Below are 12,428 nucleotides of genomic sequence, written 5' to 3' on the forward strand. Positions count from 1 at the left end.
TCCACTAAGCACATGTAACATTGTTAAGAAAAAAATGGGCTAACTCATGTCATTATTGGTTGGATAAGCAGGAAAATCAATAAAAGCAGGCATAATATAGGCATGTGAAGAAAACATAGATACACTTGCTATTGTTTATCACATGTTATGACAGAGGAGTAATAAAATGTAAATCTTCCAATGAATGACAATGCTTTATGAAATGAAGAAGATTGTTAACCCATGAAAATTGTTTTCATATTTGAGGCAAGCAATTTAAAAGAATTAACAAAAACAGTAGCATCCACAGAAATCCCTGGCAGGACGACCCATTTTCGGAGTCAGCACTGCTGCCTCTCATGACTTTCATCAGAGTTTATACCAGCTGATGGGAAGCAGAATAGTTCCCTGTTGATCAGAGTGGGACCTGAGTCTTTCAGTATCAGCCACTGTCAAAGAGAAAGAAGTTCTCTGATCCGAGAATGCAATTTCTTTTTCACAAAAATACACCAAAAATGCAGTGCCTCAAGGAAAGATGCTATGGGAAACTTGATAGCTTTAATAAAACAAGTTCCAGATAAATGATTCACATCCCGTGTCGGTGGACACTCTCACTCCCATGCATCAGGTTTACAGGAGGAAACTGCTCAGCAACAAAAATGTAATATTTTAAGACTAAATATTACTTGAAAATGTTTAATGGTCAGTGGAGAGGCAAAGAAAGGCAAGCAAACCTCCAAGGAGAATGTGACTAAAGGCTGCATAGAGACCTACATGTCCAAAAAGCTCAAGCATGAATGTCATTCCAGTGCCTACTGGTACATCCCTGTACAGCCCCCTTAACAAGCCCAGTGACACGAGGCATATTTGAGAGGAACAAATTAACTTCCTAGCAAAACAATTCAAAGACAATTCAAATGCTACAAGCAACGGAAAAGAGTGAAGACATGGCCAAAAAAAAGTCTTTGGGACTATGCTTGGTTTGAATCTATGTGACCACTGCTAAGCAGGATGTCAACACACCAGATGTTTCTATCAGAGGAGCAGGAAATGAGTAAGCGATGGATTGTACCTGTCCCACAGGTCAATCTGGGCACAAGTTATAGTGTATGCAGCAGAAACTGCAGGAGAGCCTAGTTCCAAATCCTCTGAAACGTGATTTTCAACAGTCCCACAGGCACTTCAAATGGCTGCAGATAAGGATTTAATCCTTCAGTACTTTTTGAGGACAAGAAAGGAGTGGTGCAGGAGTGGAGCAGAAGAAGAGTGGAGCAAAGGGGAGAGGAACCCACCCTACTGTCATCAACAAATCAGAGCTGAATTTCCTCTCAGCCAGGGCTATACAGACAAAGCGTGTGGGATGGGGAAGTTGCTCCCCCCCCAGCCTTGGTGGACAAGGCAGTAGAAGCTCTCTGTGAGCAGTGCATGGATGTAACACCGATGGGATGCCCAAATACCCAAATACACTACATGCCTCTGCCTGAACAATTTGAACGTACGCAGACTCCTGGAGAAGGGTTTTCTGTTCTCTTGCAATTTCTCCATTCAGCTGCCAGGACAGAAATCGGCACTGCTCCCACCTGTCAGCCACTGGGACACTGTTGGTGAAGCAGCTCAAAAGAGCAATCACTTTCCTCAGCTTCTACATTTCTCTGCTGTTCTCAGAGGACCATTCATTACGCAGCTTTTAGGGTTTGTGCTGCTTTTTTTCAGCAGCCAGATAGAAGTTTTGCACCACAAATGTAATTTCTGATAAATTTTTCATGAAACTGTGTCAGCTTGTTGTAACGAACCTGCTTGAAGCTTCATTTTCCTGTTGAAAGTGTCTCCTGTTTGTCATGTGTTGAAGCAATTTAAGATTTTGCTTTGACATTTTCAACAAGAGAACAAGACGATTCAATCTGTTCTAGGTAGTAACTGCCATTACACTTAAACTGCATCATTCAAATGAAACTCAACATACTATTTTGACTGCCATTTTATATCTTATCTATGATTATGTAGTCCTACTGCCCCAGCTCATGGAACAATGTTCAAGTAACAAAGAATGTCATTTAAAGAAGATCCACCCCCAAATTTTCCAGTAATGCCACCCTGAAACTTCCAATTCTTTCTGAAACAGTATTCTCTGGTGGCATTCTTCAGACATGCCTTTATGAAGGGAATTTGGAAAATTTTGGCTTTTGTTCCAATGTAAAATTAAAGCAAATATGAGAAAAAAAACCCACAAATTTCCTCCCAATTAAAAAATAAAGTCTTCTCTTTCAATTCTAAGGTCTCTTTTCTGGAAACATAAGGCAACATTTTAAAATGAATGACACAAGACACATAGATAAAGAACGTGACAGTTTCTCAGAAGGTGAACAATATTTGGATTAATAATTACAGAACAAAGTATTTTAACAGGGTAATATGGAGGTAATGTAAATGCAGAACTACAGGTGAGAGATATTATCACTTTCTCTCCCAGATTTTAATCAATAATTAAAGGAAATCTTTGTGCGTCACTACATTTGTAAAGTAGGCACTATATAAAGATCTACCACTTATCGACAAACTATAGGATATCATTGCTTTTTACAGAACTAGCGGATTAAAATAGAGAGAGGTAGGGCTGGGATTTCTTTGGTTGTTGTTTGTGCTTTTTTTTTAAGTAATAATAAAAGCATAGTGGCATTGTAAAAGGGCTGGATCACAGAAAGAAAACCACAGTGCAGCAGTGATGCTAGATATGCTTTTAAGGCACAACGTCTGTCCTCATTATTATTCTGTTCTGTTCTTACTATCAGATTGTATCTAAAGACTATTTTTTGTACTGTGCTTTTCTTGACCGTTACCCATCCAGAGATGGGTCCCTATACATGCATTACTGATATCACAACAAAAGGAAGTATTCAAATGCAACTACAGGTTTGGGCTCCATTTTAGTTAATACACCGAAGTAAAAGTCAGAGACCTCTCCCAGCCCTTGGTATTATTCTTCAACGATGTGCTTCCTTACCAAAGCACTGTAAAGGGATCTAATACACTGTAATGTAAATAGGCAATTTTGGCTAAATGCAGGGTAGCACTATTTTTTAACTGCTCTAGAGCTGACATTTAGGGAATTCTGAGTTGTGGCTGGAATACTTCATATCTCTGTATTGCTAAATAAGCACCTTTGTGTTCAAAAGTAGTCTAAACTAGAGCTGCATAAAACTGTTACATTATCATTAACACCATAGGCTGATCTTGCAAGGAGTTGAAAACTCCAATGCAGTTTCATATCAAAGCAATGGAGCCTTAAGCTTTTGCGTCTATGAATGATGAGCAACATTACTTCAAATGACATCTTTTGTCAGAGTTGCTTGAGCTAAAGACAGAGAGAATCCATTTGTATAAATTGTGGCTGCACTGCTGAAAGATTACAAAAATATATGGTGCTATCCTTAAGTCTCAAACCATTAATATAGTTAAAATATGCCATCTTTTCCCAGGGAGAACTAGCAAGTCCTTAAAATGCTATCATCAATCACGACTAATTCACTAAATATACAATTCCAACAGCAATAGAAAAAGAAGATACAGTATAGTATATCAACTGTCACTACATCAAACATCTCTATTTTGCAACGGAAACTGCACGTCAAGATTTCCAAGGTCTGTGATATAGATGGTTCATCACTGAATTCCTGTTCCACTGGGAATAGCCCTTTGATTGTTTTCCGTTTGCCTGATAGATCCAAAGCTAGGTGTTTTTATTTGGAAAAGCAACCCAACATTAATTTCTCCCTCAAGGAAATACATGTCTGGATGATATAGCTTAGTTATAGAAGTATTTTTAAAATTATCAGCAATCAAATGGATCTCATAAAAGGTATTTTGACTCTTCACACCTACACATTAACTAATTTATTAGAATTGTACAGATTTCACATCGCCAGGGTACTGAAAGCCACTAGAAGGTGTGGGCCAAGAGGCCACTGTACTGCACAAAAATTTCCTGTGCACTGGTAGTATCTTGTTTGATTCGGATCACTGCCTGATCAAGTGTAGTCTCATCATGTTATGCCATGATTTGGAGCAATGAGCATTTCACTATGCAAGAATGAAGGTCACACTAACAAAAAGGAACACTAAGGGGGTGAAAATGCATATTGTGGGGATAGTAAATCATTCTTGGAATCCTATTTAACTGATCATTTTGTAGTCGACCTTGCTTCCACAGAAGTCAAGGGCAAAGCTTCCACTTCTGTGGATATGAAAAGGATTGGGACCTTTAAAATATGGTATGTTTTCTGAATCTTAAAGGTAGCATATTCTACACTACAATTTTCTTCATTACCTCTCAACACAAAGCTTTCCCAAGAGCGTCAAATTGCTGTATAACAGCACCCCATAATACGGTACATTAATTTAATACATGATACATTTTCTTGCCAGTAATATTAAATATTGTCACTTTCAATACACTGATGTCTAACAGAGCAAATTTTCTCCCCTCATCTTCCTCCCCAGTATTTTCCTCCCAGATTTTACAAACATGTCTAGCACAAACTACTCTCTCTCCATCTTTGGCTGGCAGCCTATCATTTCCTCTAATAATATGTGAACTTCTTCTAAGGCAATCGGAGCTCTCCCCAAGCCTCAGCCTGCCACAGCACAACGCTCACAGCGCAGAAGACTTAGGAACAGGATTTATGCTTACTTGAAGTGGAAACGAACCAACAAGGATTATTGTGCAGAGTACTTTTTAGGCTAAAGAACCTCACTTAAGAGTCTGATGTGAGTCGTGAGAGGCGCAGACAGCCTCAGGTCAGGAGTCTGTGCTCACCTTGATCATGGTGTCTGAAGCAGATGCTCCTTATCATGTCCACACTGAGTTGGCCAGGGCGGGCAAACTGGTTCAGCAGGAGCTTAGGCTGCGTCTGAAGAAAATTGTTCATTCTCTCTTCCCTCATGTTATGTTAACTCAAGAGATGTCACCATCTCCTTTGTACACTGATTGCTGCTAGTCATAACAAATGGGCTTCGATGACATGTTTCTCCCTGCTGCTCTTCCCTGCTGTATCAGCATATTTGGAAAATCTGGATCAGGGCGAGTGACATCCACCAAGGAATCCTCAAAATCTCCAAATCCGCACTACTGTGGGAACAAACGGCACAGCAGTGTGCTCCTTCCATCCTTCTAATGGCACACAAGTCCCCTTCCTCCTTCTTTCCATTTCCCCCTGCCTCTTTGAAAAATGATTTATCACTACCACGCACTGAAACGCTTCCTCTGGGAAACATGTAAGACAGATCCCAGGTGGGAACAGGAGAGGCACAACAGTACAAGTACAAGCCGCGGAGACTGTTGGAGATGTACTGAGGTAAGCACACAGATTTGGGGATGGAGCATTTCCCTGAAGGACCCTGAGTGCAGGAAACTGAAATGTGACATGTGGGCTTTGACAACACTCCATTAGGGGATGAAATTTTCCCACCACCAACGAAGCTATGCTTTCCTTATGCCCCTAGATAAAAGCCTAGCCTCATATTAATCAGTGCGTTTTAGACTGCTGCAGGGAGAGAGAGGCAGAAAAAACCCTCCTCAGAAAACTTTCCAGTGTGAATCCCCCTAGTGAACTTCATCTGGAGATGTTTTCTTCAAGAGATGAGACTGCAGTCTCACTAGTGAGCACATCCAGGGCAAGCAGAAGCTTTGGGCTGATTATCGTCATGCTGCTGTTTGTCTTGATCCTTTACAGTTTTAGACTCCCATCTTTCTGTAGGGTGAGTGGGATGACTCTGAGTGCTGGCACAGCAGCCTGTCACAGAGGAGAGCAAATCTAGCACCTGAATTCCAAGTTCCCAAATTTTGGAAGTAATAGTCTGGCAGTAAGGTATGTGATTCTTAGTGTTCGTTTTTGCTGGTACTCCTGGCAAGAGCATTTTTTAATTAAAAAATTTCACTATAACTTTTGGATGTATTACATCCTTTCCCAGTTTTTTTTTTTTTCATTTCTTTTTTACTTCCACATAGTGTTTGTTCTATTAAAATATGATAGCGAGAAGAAATAGAAGCTAGGAGATTCCAATTATATTTGCACACTGTTTGAATACTGAGCAGTTCTCAAATATTCAAGGTAGGAGCCAGCTAATTTTTTCAGATAAATGGTTTATGAAGGAAAAGAAATGTATTAATGGTTGCTTGAAATTGTTTGTAAATTAATGGCTAATTCTGTTTCAGATGAACATAAAAGAGAATGGAAGAGTAATATACCTCTTCTCCCCTAATAGGAATGTCATTCGTATGCTATTTTTCCTATATGAAACTTAGTTACATATTTGTCTTCAGAAAATAAAGCCAACATCTTTGAAGCACATTTAAGTTCCTTCAAATTAAAACAAATGTGTTGAAGGGGTTTGTAGGGAAAAAAAAAAGAAGAAAAAATAAACCACATCACTTCTTTTCCCCAAAATATTATATTTAAGAACTATACTGAGAAAATTGCCATACAGTACTTAGCAAAGGCTCATCTTTGCTTTCCATGGCTCTTAAACCCCTACACAGCTGAATTTCTACATAATCTCCCAAATGCGTCCTTTTACACCTTGCCATTAATTTGATTAATCTGGGTGTAGGGTTTCAGGATATTGAATTTCTCCCAGTTTTGCATAATTTCATATTATGCTTTCATTATTTCATTAAGCAACTGAATTGACTGAAATTACTTACATTTTGAAGCTTCAGATTTAGACAGATAAAACTTCCCAATTTGAATCACGTTAGTTTTGAAAGCTTCTTTCACAGCTGCAGCAGCTCGAGCTGTAACTTCTTCTTGGGTTTTTTTTATAAAAAAAAAGAAACAACATAAAATTCTGGAGGAATCTGGAGAAAAACGAACTGCTACCTGTATTTCCCGTGTCACAGCTTTCAAAAGAAGCCTATCCAAATCCCTCGCAGAGCTCACCTGTAGGTATTGTTTCTTACATTAGCTGTCTATTCCTGCACAAGTAGGCTTTGGGTTGGCAGACTAAAGCCTCTAAGACAATGGAAGAGCCATTCAAGATCTTGCAAGATACCATACTCATGTGAATGAGGTTCAAGAAAACTCTGTGCTGAAATCTGACCCTATAAAACAGACAAATAGATTTCAGGTATTGACTAAACTTAATGACCAGATGGAAAAATGCACAGAGATGCAGTTTGAGAACAAAGGGGAACGCTTCCTATCTTCTACTTAGAGACACCACTTGACAGATAATTTCTGCTCCTGAATGCCATGCACGGGGTTGTTTCACACTCATACCTGCTCAAATGAAATTGCAGCAACTGTAGCCTTCATGGTCTTGGTATAAAAAATAAGCAACAAAATCAGCTTGTGAGCCAATGTCAGCCAAGAGCATCGGCCACGTAGCACTGTGTAGAACATGGCCTCTGTGAGGTGGGACTCATCAGCACACACTGAAGGACAAAGCCCTCTGGCAAGAAAGTTTCTGGTGGAAACTCCAGAAGAATGGACTGTTTTCCTCTGGCAACCTCTCCTCAGCCCTACTCCAACTACAGCATTAGGCTTTGTCTCTGTCCTAACTCCATCTGAATCCTAAGAAGAGTCTTTTGTTGAGCCTTAGCTCAAAGACTCTCTTGGTTTCCTTTAATCCTTTTAAAATTTGAAATTGATAAACCACCAGCTTCCAAAATGTGGGCAAGTAAATGACTATTCCCAGGCTGAAATAGGTGTGCCAAATCCCAGGCCAAGCCATTGTAAGTGGCACATTTATAATAAACCCATACGCAGGAGTTTGACACCAGCATGTCATACAGCACGGCATGGCTAAAGGAAAACAGACTCCCCATTCCTCCTCATTAGTGTTATTTCCCTTATGAAATCACACATTAGGCAAAAGGCCTCCTTTCTACGGAGGCTGTTATTTAGAACAGAACTAGACCGAACAATGCTGTACAACAATCTGTCAAAGGACCTGAGGACAGGTAGGAAATTAACCCATCTTGGCTCTGCTGTATATCTGGGTGACAGGGAGGAACACACAAGTCAGGGTCACGCGAAAAGATTCACGATCTCTCTCCAGTGTAAGCTATTACTTTCAGCTTGTTGATTCCTCTGTGGACCAAAGAGAATGAGCAGAAGCAGAATGAAATGCCAGCTTGCATCACTCAGGAGCTATAAGCATGTCATAAACAAACTGTCCCTCTCCCACACAGAACTGTAAGGTCACAAGGATGGTCCAAAGCACATTCACCTTCACTAGGAAAGGGAGAACAGCATTTTATTTAAAAGTCTATGCCTATTTCCTAAAAAGGTACATCCGTGGAACCCTTTTCCACCTGAATCTTGACAGACGGATCTAAAATTCATCAGCATGCCTATCATCTCCAGCCCACATTGGTTTGAATGCCTCCTGAAAAGTAGTATCCAGTCATCATGCTAGAAAAGGTGGCAGGCGGGTACAAGACACGCAGCTGAGTGTATTTACTCTGATGAAAACTGCACAAAAGTTCTCCCGTCAGCAGCTCTCTATAGTCGTCCGAGACACTGAAATATTGCAGGTTGGTTCAGGAATATTTTCAGTGCAATGGTTTGACCCTGGTGTGCACCAGCTGTAATCAATTACATTGGCTTCTATGCCTGGGGTCTGCGATGCCCTAAGTGATAAATAATGATAATGGACAAGCTTGCAAGTGATAAGTAAATGTAAACCCAAAGTCAGATGAAACATTTCCAGGTATCCCTTGTAAGTCATGCATACACAGAACCCAACATGCCCTTAAACTGGTAGCATCTCAAGGCTGGGCTTTGGATCTAGTTGACTATCATTTTAAAGCGCATAGATTCTTGTTGAACAGCATGGCAGGATGCTTGGCTCCTAAACAATCCAAGCTGGCCAGCTGGTACCATGCACTTCCATTCTCAGTTCGTTACAATTACTTTTGCTGTGGAGTTTTCACCTCCTGCTGCTTCTTCTTTACAAACAAGGTCTCCTACTCTTCCAATTCCAAGTCAGACTGAGTCAATAGTTCATTCTCACTCTCATCAGCACACACTGCCCACTTGTCAGGATCTTGCCCAACAGTAAGCCCACCTCTCCAAGTCTCTATAGCATTTTTAATGAAGTGTTACTACACAACTGAAAATTAGCTCATTTTCTAGCTATTCAAAAACCAGTGAAAATCAACACCTAACTAACTGCTAGGGAAGGCTTGCTAAAAGGTTTCCCCTGTGCCAATTACTGCTGCCTCAATGATCACTGATTCTTTGAAAAAATCATTACATATACACAAAGTCAACAGTTCGTTAGCACAACAGAGTCAAAGAGCAGCAGCTGGCAAGCGCCAGTTACTTCGCACTCCTAAACTAACAACATTCCTCTTGTGTAAATGATCCACAGTGAACTCATGTTACATGTCTCTGATTTTGCCTCCTGAATGCAGACAGATCGAAGAAATACAATTTAGAACACAACCGTCAGCTTTGTAGGTCAAAAACTTGACCCCAAGTAAGATGAACTTGGGCTGAATTGAGTGGTTTAGGTGGTACTTTTGAGCTATTTCAAATAAAAATGACAGTTTTATGTGGGAATTTGGAGTACCTGCCTATGGTTACAATCCTTTAACAGAACATATATAAAATTCAACAACCTGTAAACGTCTTCTTTAAAATGAATCATTTTGAAAAACAGACAAAATTGATACCATTAAATAGCAGCGTGGGAAAGATACCATAATTTTCTGAAATTCTTTTTATGACTATTAAATATGGCATAACTTCAAATTTTAATTATTATTACTACTGTTATTATTACTATTAAACTCAAATAATTTAACTTTGCAGTAAGAATGATCTCAAGACCTAATATATGGTCTTGGTGTTTTTGTACTCCTCATGATTTTTTGTATAAAAGGAAAGAAAGGCGATATGAAAAATCTGCAATCTGTCCTGTCAAAACAAAACATTTTATCCAAATAAGAAAATACATTACATTATTTGCAGTTATTTTCTCCTCTTAAGAGTGGATAATCTCAGGTACAGTCACCCTGCCTCACAAAAGACTTTTATGTTAATGTAATGCATCATCACCAACCCACTCTGAAAGATCAGGAATAGGATGAGGTAGTGCCTGAATATGTACGTTTATCTTGTTATAAGTAAATTTAATTTACTGATCCAATAGTCGTATTTTGTTTGGAAATCCTCCTGCACTCAAATTTCTTCAGAACAGCAGCTTTGCGGACCTTGCCCTCAATAAAAGAATACAAATAGCTCCAGGCAGAGTTAAGCCACACAAGCCTCAATGACCTGCTGTTCTGACATACCCTGAACTGCCTTCATACAACAGATGGAGATTTCTGTCTTTTAACATAGCCTCATCAGATACCTGTGTTCAACATCCAACATTTGCCCCTTCATCCAATTTACAAGAAAAACGTAGCTTTCTATCAACTGGTCTTCTGGCCAGGATAGTATCTCAATCTAAGTGCACATTGCAGATGCCACACCTCACTGGAGCTCAGAAGGTGGCACATGCTGATGATGCTCATCCTCCGACCCAGCCAGGAGAGGTCAGGGGATGGAGACAGCACTGTCACCATCACATAGACACTTTGCCCCAGTCTTAGCAGCTCCCTGCTGGGTCCTGCACCTACAGGCTGTCCAGGGAGGTGGTCGAGTCACCTTCCCTGGAGGTGTTTAAGGAACGGGTTGATGAAGTGCTTAGGGACATGGTTTAGGGAGTGTTAGGAATGGTTGGACTCGATGATCCAGTGGGTCCTTTCCAACCTGGTGATTCTATGATTCTATGAACCTGTCTGGTGTCACTTAGCATCTTCTAGCTTGTTTTGTCTTTTCCGGTGACTCTCAAAGACACCTTCTATGTGAAAGCACCAAAGACACCATCAGAAAGGAACCTTCACAGTACTTACATCAGCAGAGAGATTAAATTCCTTCATTATTAAACCTTTTTGACAGGCTCTTATCAACAGTCTCATCCTGCCAACAACTGCCCTGGTCATGCCCCTGTGGCTCCATCAGCACAACACCTGAGGGTGCTTTGGGTTTGCAGGATAATCTTTGTAGGTGTGCCTAGCTCTCCTTGCTGGACACACCACTTTGTACCTGCTAGTGTTCAAACATATTCTGGTTTAATATATCCAGCTTGGCAACAGATCTGGATAATGGTCCGAAATTTTAATAAGGCAAGGCCTGTTTTGATCAATGGGTATCTTCTATGAGAGCAGGATGATTAATAAAACAAATTTAATTTTTAATAATAGAATTAATGTCTAATGAAAACCCTAGCAAGGCAGGAGCAAAGCTATTATTATAACTTTTATTTTAAAGTCTTTATTGTCTTGGGAACTTTTAATAAATAATTCTTGCCTGTGTAACAAATCTCCTGCTTGCCCTTTGATTTTCACATGGCTTAACTGCCACTATTCTGGAAGGGCATCAGAAAGACCCTGAAGTATATTTAATATTATTTACTCAGGCATAAAATGCCCTCACCCACTTTCAGATCCCCACTAAAGAAAGGGTTCCCCATACAGTGTCACACAATGGGGACATTTGTAAGGAAGGACTATGGCAACAAAACCCTATTTAGAAAGTCATCATCACTTAAAAGGACAATATTTCAGCTAAAGGACATTATTGGCCCTGAAACAAGTGGCTACGATTGACCATGCATTCATTTAAGCTGTGAAGAGGTACTTCAACCATCAAAAAGCAAGCATTTAGAATGGGATTTGACTAAAGAAAGTAGGGCCAAAACCCCTCCAGTTTCATTTAAAAGACTGACTAGCTTATAATTGAAAATATTTGATGTGTTTATAAAGGAAATCACTGAAACAGATGACCTGGGACATCCCTGCCAAATGCTGTTCTTATTTATAAAGAGTAAAGTCTTGCTGTAGGAAAAGAAGGAATTTGCAAACACTGAAATGAAGCATTTCATACCATGTTGCCGTTTGAAAGCAGACAATACTGCTTGCTAAGTTGTAGAATCTCTTCTTCCATTAAAATGCTAATAGGAAGGTTAACTTCCGCTCTAAACCGTTGCAAAAAAAGCAGCATAAGCAGAAGAATTTAGCTGGAGGTTATACTTTGAAAAAAAAAAAAACAAGCAAGTTTGAACTAAATGAGGTTTCCACTGAGAAAGAAAACAGGACCACAACCCCCCAAGAAGTGGGAAGCAATTTTAATACCTGCATTTTTTTATGTGACACAGCCATGGACTAATGTTTTGCTTTAAGAAACACAGTCTCTGTGGCAAATATTAATGCCTCCTGAATGCAAGTGTATCATATGGCCTTTTGGATACTATAAAATTTACTAAAACATGCCGCTCATCTATCCCTGTGCTGTAAAGAGAGCGCTGCACAGTTCCTGGGCTGATTTCTGAGGGCCAACGGGGAATGAGTCGTTAAGGTGTGTGCAGGAACAGCAGCACAAGAGCTGGCAGAAGCTTTC

General features: G+C 39.9%; 1 protein-coding gene across 33 annotated transcripts in view; it reads right to left on the bottom strand.

The window, feature by feature from the left end:
* Positions 1-12,428, bottom strand: part of IL1RAPL2 (interleukin 1 receptor accessory protein like 2) — a 408,898-nt gene that overhangs the window by 114,724 nt on the left and 281,746 nt on the right. The window lies entirely within an intron of this gene.

This window comes from Cuculus canorus, chromosome 10, assembly GCF_017976375.1.
Source record: "Cuculus canorus isolate bCucCan1 chromosome 10, bCucCan1.pri, whole genome shotgun sequence".
Lineage (NCBI taxonomy): Eukaryota > Metazoa > Chordata > Aves > Cuculiformes > Cuculidae > Cuculus > Cuculus canorus.